Consider the following 13,367-nt stretch of genomic DNA (forward strand, 5'->3'; position numbering starts at 1 on the left):
AAAAATTGGTCTTTCAATGAAATAGAGGATTTTCAAGCATTCTTGATGAAAAGACCAGAGCTGAAAAGAAAATTTGACTTTCAAACACAAGAATGAAGAGGACCATGAAAAGGTGAACAGCAAAGAGAAGTCACAAGGGACTTACTAAAGTTGAACTGTTTACATTCCTACATGGAAAGACAATATTTGTAACTCTTGAAACATTTCAGTATCTGGGTACTGGGTGGGATTACACAAACACACATGCACACACGCACACATACATAGAGACAGAGTGCACAGAGTGAATTGAAGAGGATGGGCTCATATCTTAAAAAAAAAATGAAATCAAGCAGTGAGAGAGAAATATGTTGGGAGGAGAAAGGGAGAAATTGAATGGGGCAAATTATCTCTCATAAAAGAGGTAAGCAAAAGACTCATTAGTGGAGGGATAAAGAGGGAAGGTGAGAGAAAAATATGAAGTCTACTCTCATCACATTCCACTAAAGGAAAGAATAAAATGCACACTCATTTTGGTAGGAAAACCTATCTCACAATACAGGAAAGTGGGGGACAAGGGGACAAGCAGGGTGGGGGGGATGATAGAAGGGAGGGCATGGGGAGGAGAATGCAGTTTGAGGTCAACACTCATGGGGAGGGATAAGATTAAAAGAGAATAGAAGTAATGGGGGACAGGATAGGATGGAGGGAAATATAGTTAGTTCTATACAACACAACTATTATGGAAGTCATTTGCAAAACTACACAGATTTGGCCTATATTGAATTGCTTGCCTTCCAAAGGGAAGGGGTGGAGAGGGAGGGAGGTAAAGAAGTTGGAACGCAAAGTGTTAGGATCAACTGTAATGTTCTTACCACTAGGAAATAAGAAATACAGGTAAAGGGGTATAGAAAGCTATCTAGCCCTACAGGACAAAAGAGAAGATGGAGACAAGGCCAGAGAGGGATGATAGAAGAGAGAGCAGATTGGTCACAGGGGCAATTAGAATGCTTGGTGTTTGGGGGGGGGGAGGGGATAAAAGGGGAGAAAATTTGTAACCCAAAATTTTGTTAAAATGAATGTTAAAAGTTAAATAAATAAATTTAATTATGAAAAATAAATAAATAAAAATAAAAAAAGAAAAAAATAAAAGAAAATAAAAAGAAAATCAAGTTAGAGAGGTGGAGGAAAAGCTGGGAAGAGAAATGAGAGACATGAAGTCAAAGCATGAACAGCAGGTCAGCACCCTGCTAAAGGAGACCCAAAAAAATGCTGAAGAAAATAACAGCTTTAAAAATAGGCTAACTCAATTGGCAAAGAGGTTCAAAAAGCCAATGAGGAGAAGAATGCTTTCAAAAGCAGAATTAGCCAAATGGAAAAGGAGATTCAAAAGCTCACTGAAGAAAATAGTTCTTTCAAAATTAGAATGGAACAGATGGAGGCTAATGACTTTAGGAGAAACCAAGAAATCACAAAACAAAACCAAAAGAATGAAAAAATGGAAGATAATGTGAAATATTTCATTGGAAAAACAACTGACCTGGAAAATAGATACAGGAGACACAATTTAAAAATTATGGGCCTACCTGAAAGCCATGATGAAAAAAAGAGCCTAGACATCATCTTTCATGAAATTATCAAGGAAAACTGCCCTGACATTCTAGAACCAGAGGGCAAAATAAATATTCAAGGAATCCACAGAACACCACCTGAAAGAGATCCAAAAAGAGAAATTCCTAGGAACATTGTGGCCAAATTCCAGAGTTCCCAGGTCAAGGAGAAAATATTGCAACCAGCTAGAAAGAAACAATTCAAGTATTGTGGAAATACAATCAGGATAACACAAGATCTAGCAGCTTCTACATTAAGGGATCGAAGGGCATGGAATAGGATATTCCAGAAGTCAAAGGAACTAGGACTAAAACCAAGAATCATCTACCCAGAAAAACTGAGTATAATACTTCAGGGGAAAAATTGGTCTTTCAATGAAATAGAGGATTTTCAAGCATTCTTGATGAAAAGACGAGAGCTGAAAAGAAAATTTGACTTTCAAACACAAGAATGAAGAGAACCATGAAAAGGTGAACAGCAAAGAGAAGTCACAAGGGACTTACTAAAGTTGAACTGTTTACATTCCTACATGGAAAGACAATATTTGTAACTCTTGAAACTGTTCAGTATCTGGGTACTAGGTAGGATTACACACACACACATGCACACGCACACGCACACACACATAGAGACAGAGTGCACAGAGTGAATTGAAGAGGATGGGCTCATATCTTAAAAACATGAAATCAAGCAGTGAGAGAAAAATATATTGGGAGGAGAAAGGGAGAAATGGAATAGGGCAAATTATCTCTCATAAAAGAGGCAAGCAAAACACTTATTAGTGGAGGGATAAAGAGGAGAGGTGAGAGAAAAACATGAAGCTTACTCTCATCACATTCCACTAAAGGAAGGAATAAAATGCACACTCATTTTGGTATGAAAACCTATCTTAAAATACAGGAAAGTGGGGGACAAGGGGACAAGCAGGGTGGGAGGGATGATAGAAGGGAGGGCATGGGGAGGAGAATGCAATTTGAGGTCAACACTCATGGGGAGGGACAGGATCAAAAGAGAATAGAAGTAATGGGGGACAGGATAGGATGGATTGAAATATAGTTAGTCTTATACAACACAACTATTATGGAAGTCATTTGCAAAACTACACAGATTTGGCCTATATTGAATTGCTTGCCTTCCAAAGGGAAGGGGTGGGGAGGGAGGGAGGTAAAGAAGTTGGAACTCAAAGTTTTAGGATCAACTGTCGAGTACTGTTCTTGCCACTAGGAAACAAGAAATACAGGTAAAGGGGTATAGAAAGTTATCTGGCCCTACAGGACAAAAGAGAAGACGGAGACAAGGGCAGAGAGGGATGATAGAAGAGAGAGCAGATTGGTCATAGGGCAATTAGAATGCTTGGTGTTTGGGGGGGAAGGGGACAAAAGGGGAGAAAATTTGTAACCCAAAATTTTGTTAAAATGAATGTTAAAAGTTAAATAAATAAATTTAAAAAAAAAAGACCTGTAGGCAGACTTGACCACTAATCTGTTATAACTTGCATTTTATATTTTTTGGAAAATAATGTAATCACTATAATTTTAACTCTGTTATATTATAGATGAAACATGTACAAATGGTTTTTCAAAATTTTCCCATATTCAATTCTTTCCTTATGCTTCCACCAGTCCCTTATTCAATGCTTCCCAATTGTACCCAAGAGCACTACTGCCCCCCCAGATTGTTCCAGTGCCCCCCAGGGAGTGGTATTGCTCACTTTTGGAATGTCTGAGAAGATTAGACTGTTTCCTTTAACTTGAATGAGTACTTAATAGTGTTTTGGGATTCAATACAATTAATATAATTCATCTTTAAATAAGAACATCTAGATAATTTCACTATTAATAGTAAATCATATATTTACCGGGATTTCACATAAAATATGAATGATCACACCTTTAGTGAATACATATTCATGTTTCTATTTACTGCTTTAATCGAAGCTCAGTGGTTCATTGAAGAAAATTCTCTCTGGTCATTTGTGTCATTTCATCTCTATGATTTTTATATATGTGAGGATGAAAAGAGCCATCAAAGGTTAATTTGCTCTATTTTATAATCTCTTTTTCATTCAGAACTGTGATACAATCAATATAGGCAATTTCCTATGAGGAAACATCCTCCACCAATGAAGAATGGTGACTGTTGAGCTAAAAATCGAGAGGAAGGAAATAATGCTTTAATAAATAAAAAAAGAATTCCAGAAAAAAAAAGTTAGATTAGCCACAGGTACTCTAAGAGTAGACAAAATAAATGAATGAGTTAAAACACTAAAAAAAATTTAAAAGTGAATGAAGACCTCAGATGTGGAAAACATTACCCAAGTACTGGACATCCTGAAAATTAGAATGACAAAAAAAGAGCTAATGAGTTGATGAGATAACAAGAAAATTTAGACAAAGTCAAAAGAATGAATGAAAAAATGAATCATCTGTGCTCTTTTCCATTCATTTCAGTTATCTTGAGCCTTCCTGAATGGTTATAAAATTGAATTACCTCTAGTACCACCTTCTTCCAGCATGGATAGAATCAGCCCAATATGTATATCTTAACAGGTACTACATATGAACAACTAGCTGCATCCAGAATTGAGTAGGATGAAAAAGACATTGAGCCAAATTTCATTTTGGAAATTGCTCAATTTGGAAATTGAAATATAATTTCAATTATAAAATATTAGCTAGTTCAAAAGCCTGTCTAGTCAAAAACAATATTTTTCTGGTGATGTTATAATAACAAATCATGTACCATTTATTTTAAAAGATTTAAAATTACAAAGAACTATATATATATTATATATATACAGGTATAGATATATATAGGACAAAAGCAGACTGCATAACACAATCAGTGATTCAGGAAGTGGCATAATAAGCATAACTACTGATATTCATATGGGGCTTTATGGTTTACAAAGAATTTTGCATATGTTCTCAATTGTTCTTCACAACAAATCTATGAGATAGCTACTATGGGTATTATAATCCCCATTTTACAGATGAGAAACTCAAGGATCAGAAAGATTAAGTGAATTCCCAACAGTTATGAAGCTATAAGTGTTGGAGGGAGGACAAACATCACACACACACACACACACACACACGCATACACACACACATTTATAAAAGTAATCCTTTATACATGTACTGATTTTGCAATAGTTAAATGTTAAAATTTTTAGTGAAGAGATAGTAACACAAAATTCTATCAAAAACAAAACATATAAGACTTCATGAGTTGGCTATAAAATCTAAAAGTTACAGGTTCTACATATACAGTCTTGAATCTGGAAGGCATAGCCATAAGTAGATTCTAGCACAGCATTCTGATCTTCCTCTGCAGAAAAATACTTTTCGATTAAAGTCTGAGGAAGTCTTACATACCATTTCATTTTCATGGGACTAGAGCACTTCAATTCTCTCTAATTCTCCACATTCTTTAATTAGGATACACAGTTTTTCAGTTTCATGTACTTCTCCAGAAGCCAGAAAAATATTTGAAATTGTATCCATAACAACTAAGACAATTTTGCTGTCTTTTCTTGTCTATGTACCACACACCTCACAGGGCAATGAGAATCAAATGAGTTAACATATGTGAAAAATTTTGCAAACCTTAAAGTGGTATATAAATGCTGGCTATTATTGTTATTATTATGTACATATGCATATGCATACACACATGTGACAATTTCTCTGAACCAAAACTTCCTCTATAAAATGAAGGAGAGGGTAATAATATTTACATGCACACACATATGTATATGTATGTATTAAATACATTTGCACAGTGATGCCATGAAAGTCATGTATATCTGACTAAAAGTAAGAAGGAACTTTGATGTTGTGGAAGCAAAAGACAAGACATAGTTCAAGTGCTCTCTAGCCCCCGATATACTAAGTGAACAAGAGGGAGGCTTCCAGCACCTTAGAGAGTTCCTTGATGGACAAGAAAGAATAGAGGAAATACAATCTTTATCAATGGGGTACCAGGTCAATTAAATCATAGTACTGCTGAAGTAAAAAATGTTAATTCTTACATTTAACCATGGCTTACGTATGGATAATGCATTTTTGCTTATTGTTAATATAATTTTGCTTCTTAATGGGAAGATCTCCCCCACCTATTAATGGGCCTGCCCATTAAGGAGAGTTTGGTTAGGGAAGATGTGTAGGAAGGTCCACATCTTTTGTTAAGTTTCTAATGAGGCACTGGTTCTCAAGGGTTGTGATGCCCTCTGGCTCTAAAAAATGTATAAAGACTGAGTACTGTTTAACTTAGTTTTTGGAAGAAGGTTTATTTAGCCAGATGAGACTCTGGGAAGCCACTGAGGAGCCCCTGGCTTTAAAATCCAGATTTTGGTGCTTCCCTCTCTGGTAACTATGTATATATGTAATAATCAGACAGGTGGAAGCCTCTCTGTTGGTCCATTTCTCTTCCTGTATTTTTCTCTATTGGTGAATGATATATATGCTTGATTAAAGTGATTTTGGTCTCTTGAAAGTTGCTTTCCTTTCACAAATGTAGATCTAAGAACCTGTGATAGCAGGCCCTCCTGTGTATGTTGGGGTGCTTGTTTTTACAGCATATAAGAGACTTGTATGACAAGACAGTGCAGAGCTATATACATAATGTTCAGTAGCATATGTTAGAAGAAAGTACACTGGATGGGAGATCAGGAAACCTATTTGTGACTCCTGCTCTGCCACAATCTATGTGATCCTGGGCAAGTCAAGTCACACACCTGGGACTCAGTTACTTTATCTACAAAATGAAAGTCATAAATTAGATGATGAATGAAAATTCCTCTCAGTTCTAAAAAGCCCATCTTTTCTCCTTGTGGTCTCATATTCTAGAGAAGGAGTGAGTAGCCAGTAGTCCATGAGCCACATGTAGCTCTTTAAGACTATATGTACATCTCTTTAGCTAGGAAAAAAGCTGGATGCATCTACCTGTACTTTTCTGGGTATTAATATCACTGATGCATAAATACCTTCCATACTACTCATGACAAATTATAAGCTTTGGAATTGAGGAGAGCTCATGTCTAGAACTTTCATGTTCTTCATCTCACCTCTGCCCAAAACACAGAGGCCCACTGGGATATCATCTTGTCAATTTCTGCCTCTTTTGGCAACACAATGTTGCCACTCTACCACACTTCCTTCATGCTGTTGTCTCTGCTCTGTCCTAATTCATATCTCATCACCTCATGGCCAGGTTATCTTTCAGAGTGACAGATAATCTAATAAATTCACTGTCCTAATGTGCTAACAAGATAATATTATAAGATGTTTCCGGGGTCATTTTAGGATGTACATAATGTGACATGACAAAAGGCTTCTAGGATTATGAATAATAATTATTTTGTTTGTTTTTTATATTGCATTAATTTGCATAAATTAAATAAATGATGAACAAATACAGAAAATTTTGAGGTAAGATTTTTATAGCATCAATTTTATGAATATATATAAACATATATATGTACACATAGATTTTTTCAATTTCAATTAAATATTTTACTAGTATTCATAAAATTTTATTCTAAAGATATTGCCTTTAAAAGGTTGTTCTTCCTTAGATGGTCGACAATCTCTGCACTATATCCTCAATAACCAGAGAATAAAAAGAAAAGGTCTATCTAGGGAATACTTTATACCTAAGAGATATTTTTCTGAACAAGACAAAATAAAAACAAAATTCTTTTGAAAGATTAAAAGTTCAAGAACCACAAGAAGGAAACGAGAAAAAGTATAAATGAAGGGACATAGCATTATCAGATATCAAACTATTCTACAAAGCAGTAGTCAACAAAATTATTTCCTAAGGATTAAAAGAAAGAAAAATTAAGCAGTAGAACAAACTAGATAAGGTAGAAACAGACACCTGCTGGCAGTGTCATCCTGGACAAGCCATCTAAACTCTCTGTCTCATTTTCTTCATCTATAAAATTGGAATAATAGCAATACTTGCCTGACAGAGTTGTTGTAAGGATCAAATGAGACAACATGAGATAACACTTCACAAACCTAATAATGGTATATAAATGTTATCTATTGTGGCTGTTGTTATGTTGTATAAGAAACAAAATGATTATGCAACCCACATATAAAAGGAATGATCTTTAAGGAAACAAGAGGTAATGGCGATCATACAGATCAAAATCCTCAACTCTAAATACATAATATTTTAAAACTTTTGCATAAATAAAATTAGTGAAATTAGATTAAGAAGACAAAATATAAAAATGTAGTTTTAATAATGCATACAAAGAAAATTTGAGAGAAAATATCTCTCACATAGATCCCATTTAATCTTTGCCGAGAGAAAAAAGCCACTGTTTAGAGCAGGTAAAAATGTTTTATTTTATGTGGGTATGTGGCCTTTATTTTGCATTCTCATATTCACATTGTATAATTTTATATTTAATAGCAGAAAAAGTGCCATGCATTTTATTAGTTGATGTTAATATTACATTGATTTTTTTCAATACAATATACTTCAGGGAAACAGAAATGCATAAACTTCATTTAAAGAATATCTAGTCTTATTCATGGGTTGGTTATTCAGTTTGCGAATTAACCAATTCCTTTTCCTCTTCCCCTCCACTTCTCTCACAGCTTAATTCGGCAACACATGAACACTTCCACCATACAATGGGAAGAGAAAGGAAAGTGAAATAAAAATACAAATTTACATTTTGCTAACTGTTCAAGTGAAAAGTATAAGGTCAAAATTACTGACCAAAATTACAGTCTTGACACAAGATATAACAATTCTAATTTCTTTGCTACCTATTACTATTAATGCTATAGATAAATCAAGTTGTAATAGAAATTCAAATAAAAAGGCATATGAATTCTAATTCTTAGTCCACTCATACAAGTACAAAATGTTAAACCTGGAAGTGGTCTTAGAGTTCATAAAGCCCAACTCTCTCATTATGCAGATGAAAACACTGAGACCATAAAGGAGCAAAACGTAGCAATGTGAGCTACCCAAGGTCAGGTTTTGCGAGTCTTAGCTTGTCTGCTAGGTTGCTTGGATACTGCTTTAATTGCAATAATAGCAGTAATAATAATAGATCTCAGCACTGCTTCTTGGGGAAGGAGGTAGAACTATTACATGTTCTCATCACAGTCATTCTTTGTCATATTATAATTTTAAAACTAGCTATTTGAATGAGGAAGGGGCATCATCCCCCTCACTTCTTCCAATCCAATTAATAAGGGGACAATTTTGTAATATTAATAGGACAGGGGCCCCTTGATTTAAAACTAGTTTCCAATGAGCACTATGGATAAGATGGAGGGAAGAAGCCATTTATTAATAGAGAAAGTACCCTCCTAATTCCAATTTAAAAGAGGTTCCTTCCTTGGAAAATGGAAAACAACTCTGCTGATGTTGAGGGTTTAGGGCTAGAATGCAGAAGATAACATATTGTAAATGAGCTAAGGAGCAACATCAGGCCCTAGCATAAGGGAATATGATTATGAGCATATGACCTGTCTTGACCAGCATGTTATAGCTTCCTGCCTCCTGGGATCTTTTCCCTTGATTTATCTTCCTTTCTGATCCATCAAGATTTGGGCAAATCATTTAACTTCTGGACCTCAATTTCTATATCTGTGAGCTGATCCTTAAGCTTGTCTTCCAATTCCATGATTCTATCATTAATAATTAAGCATTAGCTCTTGCCTCTCCAACGAATACCCCAACTACTATTTTCAGTCATTTAAGATCCTGTACTTGAATATCAATAGGTAATATCAATTAACAAGTGTAATATTTCTTGAGCACCTGCTATGTGCAAGGTACTATGTAAGATAGTGTTTGTATGTGCATTTTCCCTGACAAAAGAAGCTTCCTTATACACTAGCTGGGAAAACAAGGCAAAAATTTTTAAATCAAATCATTATAAGAAAAGTGAATAACAACATAAGACAATATAAGACTTATAAGGCAGGATTCACTAACACCCAGACAGAAAATGGGTCTAGTCCCAAGTCTACCACTCACTGCTATGTGATCATGGTAAAATCATTTATCCTCTTTGGGTCTCAGTTTCATTGTCTTTAAAATGAGAGAGCTGGAGTTATCTCTAAAGTCTCTTCAACATCTAAAGTTCCATGGTTCTGTGCTAAAAAATCAAAGAAAAAAGCAATCATTCTGTGCTGAATTGATCTAGGAAAACTAATACTTATATGCATTATTCAAATTGATTCTTAAATTTTCCTTGATGAGTCAGTAATTTTTTTCAACTAACCTGACATTAGAGGTTCCTTAGAGGTATGAAAATCAGTGGTTTTTCATAAAATAAGTGCATGCCATTCAAAGTCTCTAGTGGAATTTTCTTTCTTCAGATTTTTTAATCACTACCTAACCTTCACGGAAAATACTCAGATGTTGATCTTGTAATAAGGAGCAGTAAGATAGGCCTTAAAAGAGCGACTATTTTTACCTCATCTACATAAAGTTCTAAGTTTGTGTGAACATTAAAAGATATTTGATAGAGTCTAAGGGTTAGGGTTAGGATTAAGGCAGATGTTATTTCACGTATTACCCCCAGAATAGAATATAGACTCCTTCAGGATTGGGACTACTTTTATTTTGTCTTTATATCTCCCTTCCCCCAACACAGTGATTTGTACATGGGCATTTAATGTTTGTTGAATCAAGCTTTGCATATTTCATATACATGTAATATACATGTAATCTCTGGGTCAGAGAAGCATGAAGGGCCTAGTTTACTTTCTAAGGATGCTAGATTCTACTGGATGAAGGCTTCATTCAAAAATCTACAAAAGTTTATCCACTAGACAACTCAACCACTGCTGACTCCAACTCTTCTACTTGAAAGATACTGACCTCTATGAAGCAAACATTTTTATTAAGAGAAAAGCAAACCAATAACTAACATTTATGTGATAGGGAAATCTCCATCCCAACATAAGTACTTCTCAATTAAAATATTAACTATGAACCTATTAGCTATTCATTCATTCAGCAAATAGTTACTGAATGCCTCCTAGGCACTAGACTTTGTGGGAGAAACACAAGACATTGTTACTGCTTTCAAGAAGGTTACATTCCAATAGGATAAATAAGGCATGTACAAAAGCAGCTAAAATACCCCCCGGTATTATAGGTGCCCCAAGAATATGTGTTATATGAGTGTTACATATACACCATAAGAGCTACAGAACTTCAGAGTAGTAAGAGATCACTAATTTAAAAAAGCATCTAGAAGAGGTAGGATCTGATTTGGTCCTTTAAGAATGGGCAAGATTTCAATAAGCAAATTGGAGGGAGTTTAGTCCTAGTTGGGGAAATAGCATGAGCAAAGATATGGTGGGAGGAAAGTGTGAGGTGTACTCAAGTGACTTTGAGGAAACTAGTTTATCTCAGAGATATCATCATGAAGAGTGATGAAAGATAAAGCCAGAAAAGGCAGTTTGGAATGGATAATAAAAGGCTTTGAATGACAAGCTGTACAGTGATGTGACACAATCAATAAATCATTAAGTTGGAAGATCCCTCACAGGTGGCCTTGTCCAACCCACTCATGAACAAAAACCCCTTCTGTGGAGTATCTGACAAGTTGTCACTGAGCTTTCCTCAAAGGTTTCTATTGAGGGGTACTGTTTCCTAAAATGTTCTATTCCACTTGCACACAGCTCTAACTGACAGGAAGTTTTTTCCTTATGTCAAGTCTGAGTCTGTATCTTTCCAACTTCTACTCATCATTCCTACTTCTTCCCTTTGGCGTCAAGCAGAATACGTCAAATCCTTCTTTGAACTGATTGTCCTACAAATACTTAAAGATACTCTTCTCTTCTGGGGTAGTTAGGTAATGCAGTGGGTAGAATAAAGGGTCGAGAGTCAGAAAAACCTGAGTTCAAATCTGGTCTCAGATATGTGTGTATATGTATGCATATATAGATAGACAGATAGATACATATATAGATATAGATATATATATATTCATGCTCTTACAAATACTCATATATTTGTAGGCCCTAAACTAGAACAGTCAAATAACTTAAACTAGCATGAACCAATGATCAACTCCTACCACAGGTGTATTTTCATTCTAAGCAGATATCTAAATCTAAATTGATAGAAGGTCAACAAAAGGTCACTTTCCAGTGAGAATCTAATTAAGGAAAGCAAGTATAAATTCATATTGGACCGAGTCATTACAACTTTGTAACTTCCTCTAGAAGTGTTACAGTACTCCGCAGTAGTTCTGGAAACAGACAGTGGCTTATGTTTTATGAGAGTAGGAAATAGCCAGGTGAGAACAGCTGAAGGTCCAGGGAAAAAAGGATTCAAGTGTAGAAAAGGTATCATTGAAATGGCTGAGTACAGGATTAAAACAGTGAGATGTGAGAAGTAAAATGAGAACTGGAGTAATAGATTGGAAAAATATGGAGGATGCAAAGGACTGATGTCATGAAGTCATTGAAAATTATATTTATTAAAAATAAGGATGTCAGAAGGTTGTTTACTAGTTTTATCAATGATTCATATAAATGCATAAATGACAGGAATATTAAATTATTATTATTAAATTAACGAAAGACAGAAAGCTGGGTGGAACCAAGATGGCAGAGTAGAAAGACACACAAATGCAGGCTCTCCCCACACAGCCCATAAGACACCTGTAGAGAGGGACTCTACAAATTTTGGAGCAGCAGAAGTAGAGAACAACAGAGTGGAGGAGATTTCTAGCCCAGGGTGACCTGAAAGGCCCATGGGAAATGTCTTTTTTGCACCAGATACGAAGTGGAGCCCAGCCCAGCCTCAGCTGCTGCTTGGAAACAGCTCTCAGGGGCGGAATCTCCAGTCGTGGAAATCCCAGTCCCAGTAACAGCAGGTTTGCAGATCCATGAACCCACAGGCACCAAAGGTCAGTGACAGGGTTTTTTCAGCTGGCTGGGAAGGGAGAAGGGCATTCCCATAGCTCTGGCCTCAGGCAGCGGGGCAGCAGAGGCTACATCGGGCAGGCAGCAGCAGGTCCCACCTCAGCCCCTATGGTAGCTCACATCCGTTGTTGGATCATAAAACCCCCTGGGAGCACTGAAGAGCTGATTATTACCTCAGCCTTGTTTAGAGGCCCTGAGGGAGCTGGTCTTTGTCACACACTGAATGGCGGCCCTGCCTCCACAGCTTGACTGAATTCCTGCCCCCCAGTGCTGGCTTGGTGGAACTGGAGACCAGGTGGCTGTGGACAGGAACTCTGCTAAGATTCTGGGCACAAAAATCTCTCCCTGATCCCAGACCAGTGTACACACTTGATTGTGCCACCTTACAGATTCACAGAGCATACCCTACTCTTGACAAAGGACCCAGAAGTCAAGTAACTGGTTGGGAAAATGCCCAAAAAAGGGGGAAAAAATAAGACTATAGAAGGTTACTTTCTTGGTGAACAGACCTCTTCTCCCATCCTTTTGGATGAGAAAGAAGAATGCTTACCATCAGGGAAAGACATAAAAGTCAAGGTTTCTGTATCCCAAACATTCAAAATAAATGTTCAATGGTTTCAGGTCATTGAAGAGCTCAAAAAGGATTTTGAAAAGCAGGGTCAACACCTTGCTAAAGGAGACCTGAAAAAATGCTGAAGGAAATAACAGCTTTAAAAATAGGCTAACTCAATTGGCAAAAGAGGTCCAAAAAGCCAATGAGGAGAAGAATGCTTTCAAAAGCAGAATTAGCCAAATGGAAAAGGAGGTTCAAAAGCTCACTCAAGAAAATAGTTCTTTCAAAATTAGAATGGA

Source organism: Notamacropus eugenii, chromosome 4 (genome assembly GCF_028372415.1).
Source record: "Notamacropus eugenii isolate mMacEug1 chromosome 4, mMacEug1.pri_v2, whole genome shotgun sequence".
NCBI lineage: Eukaryota > Metazoa > Chordata > Mammalia > Diprotodontia > Macropodidae > Notamacropus > Notamacropus eugenii.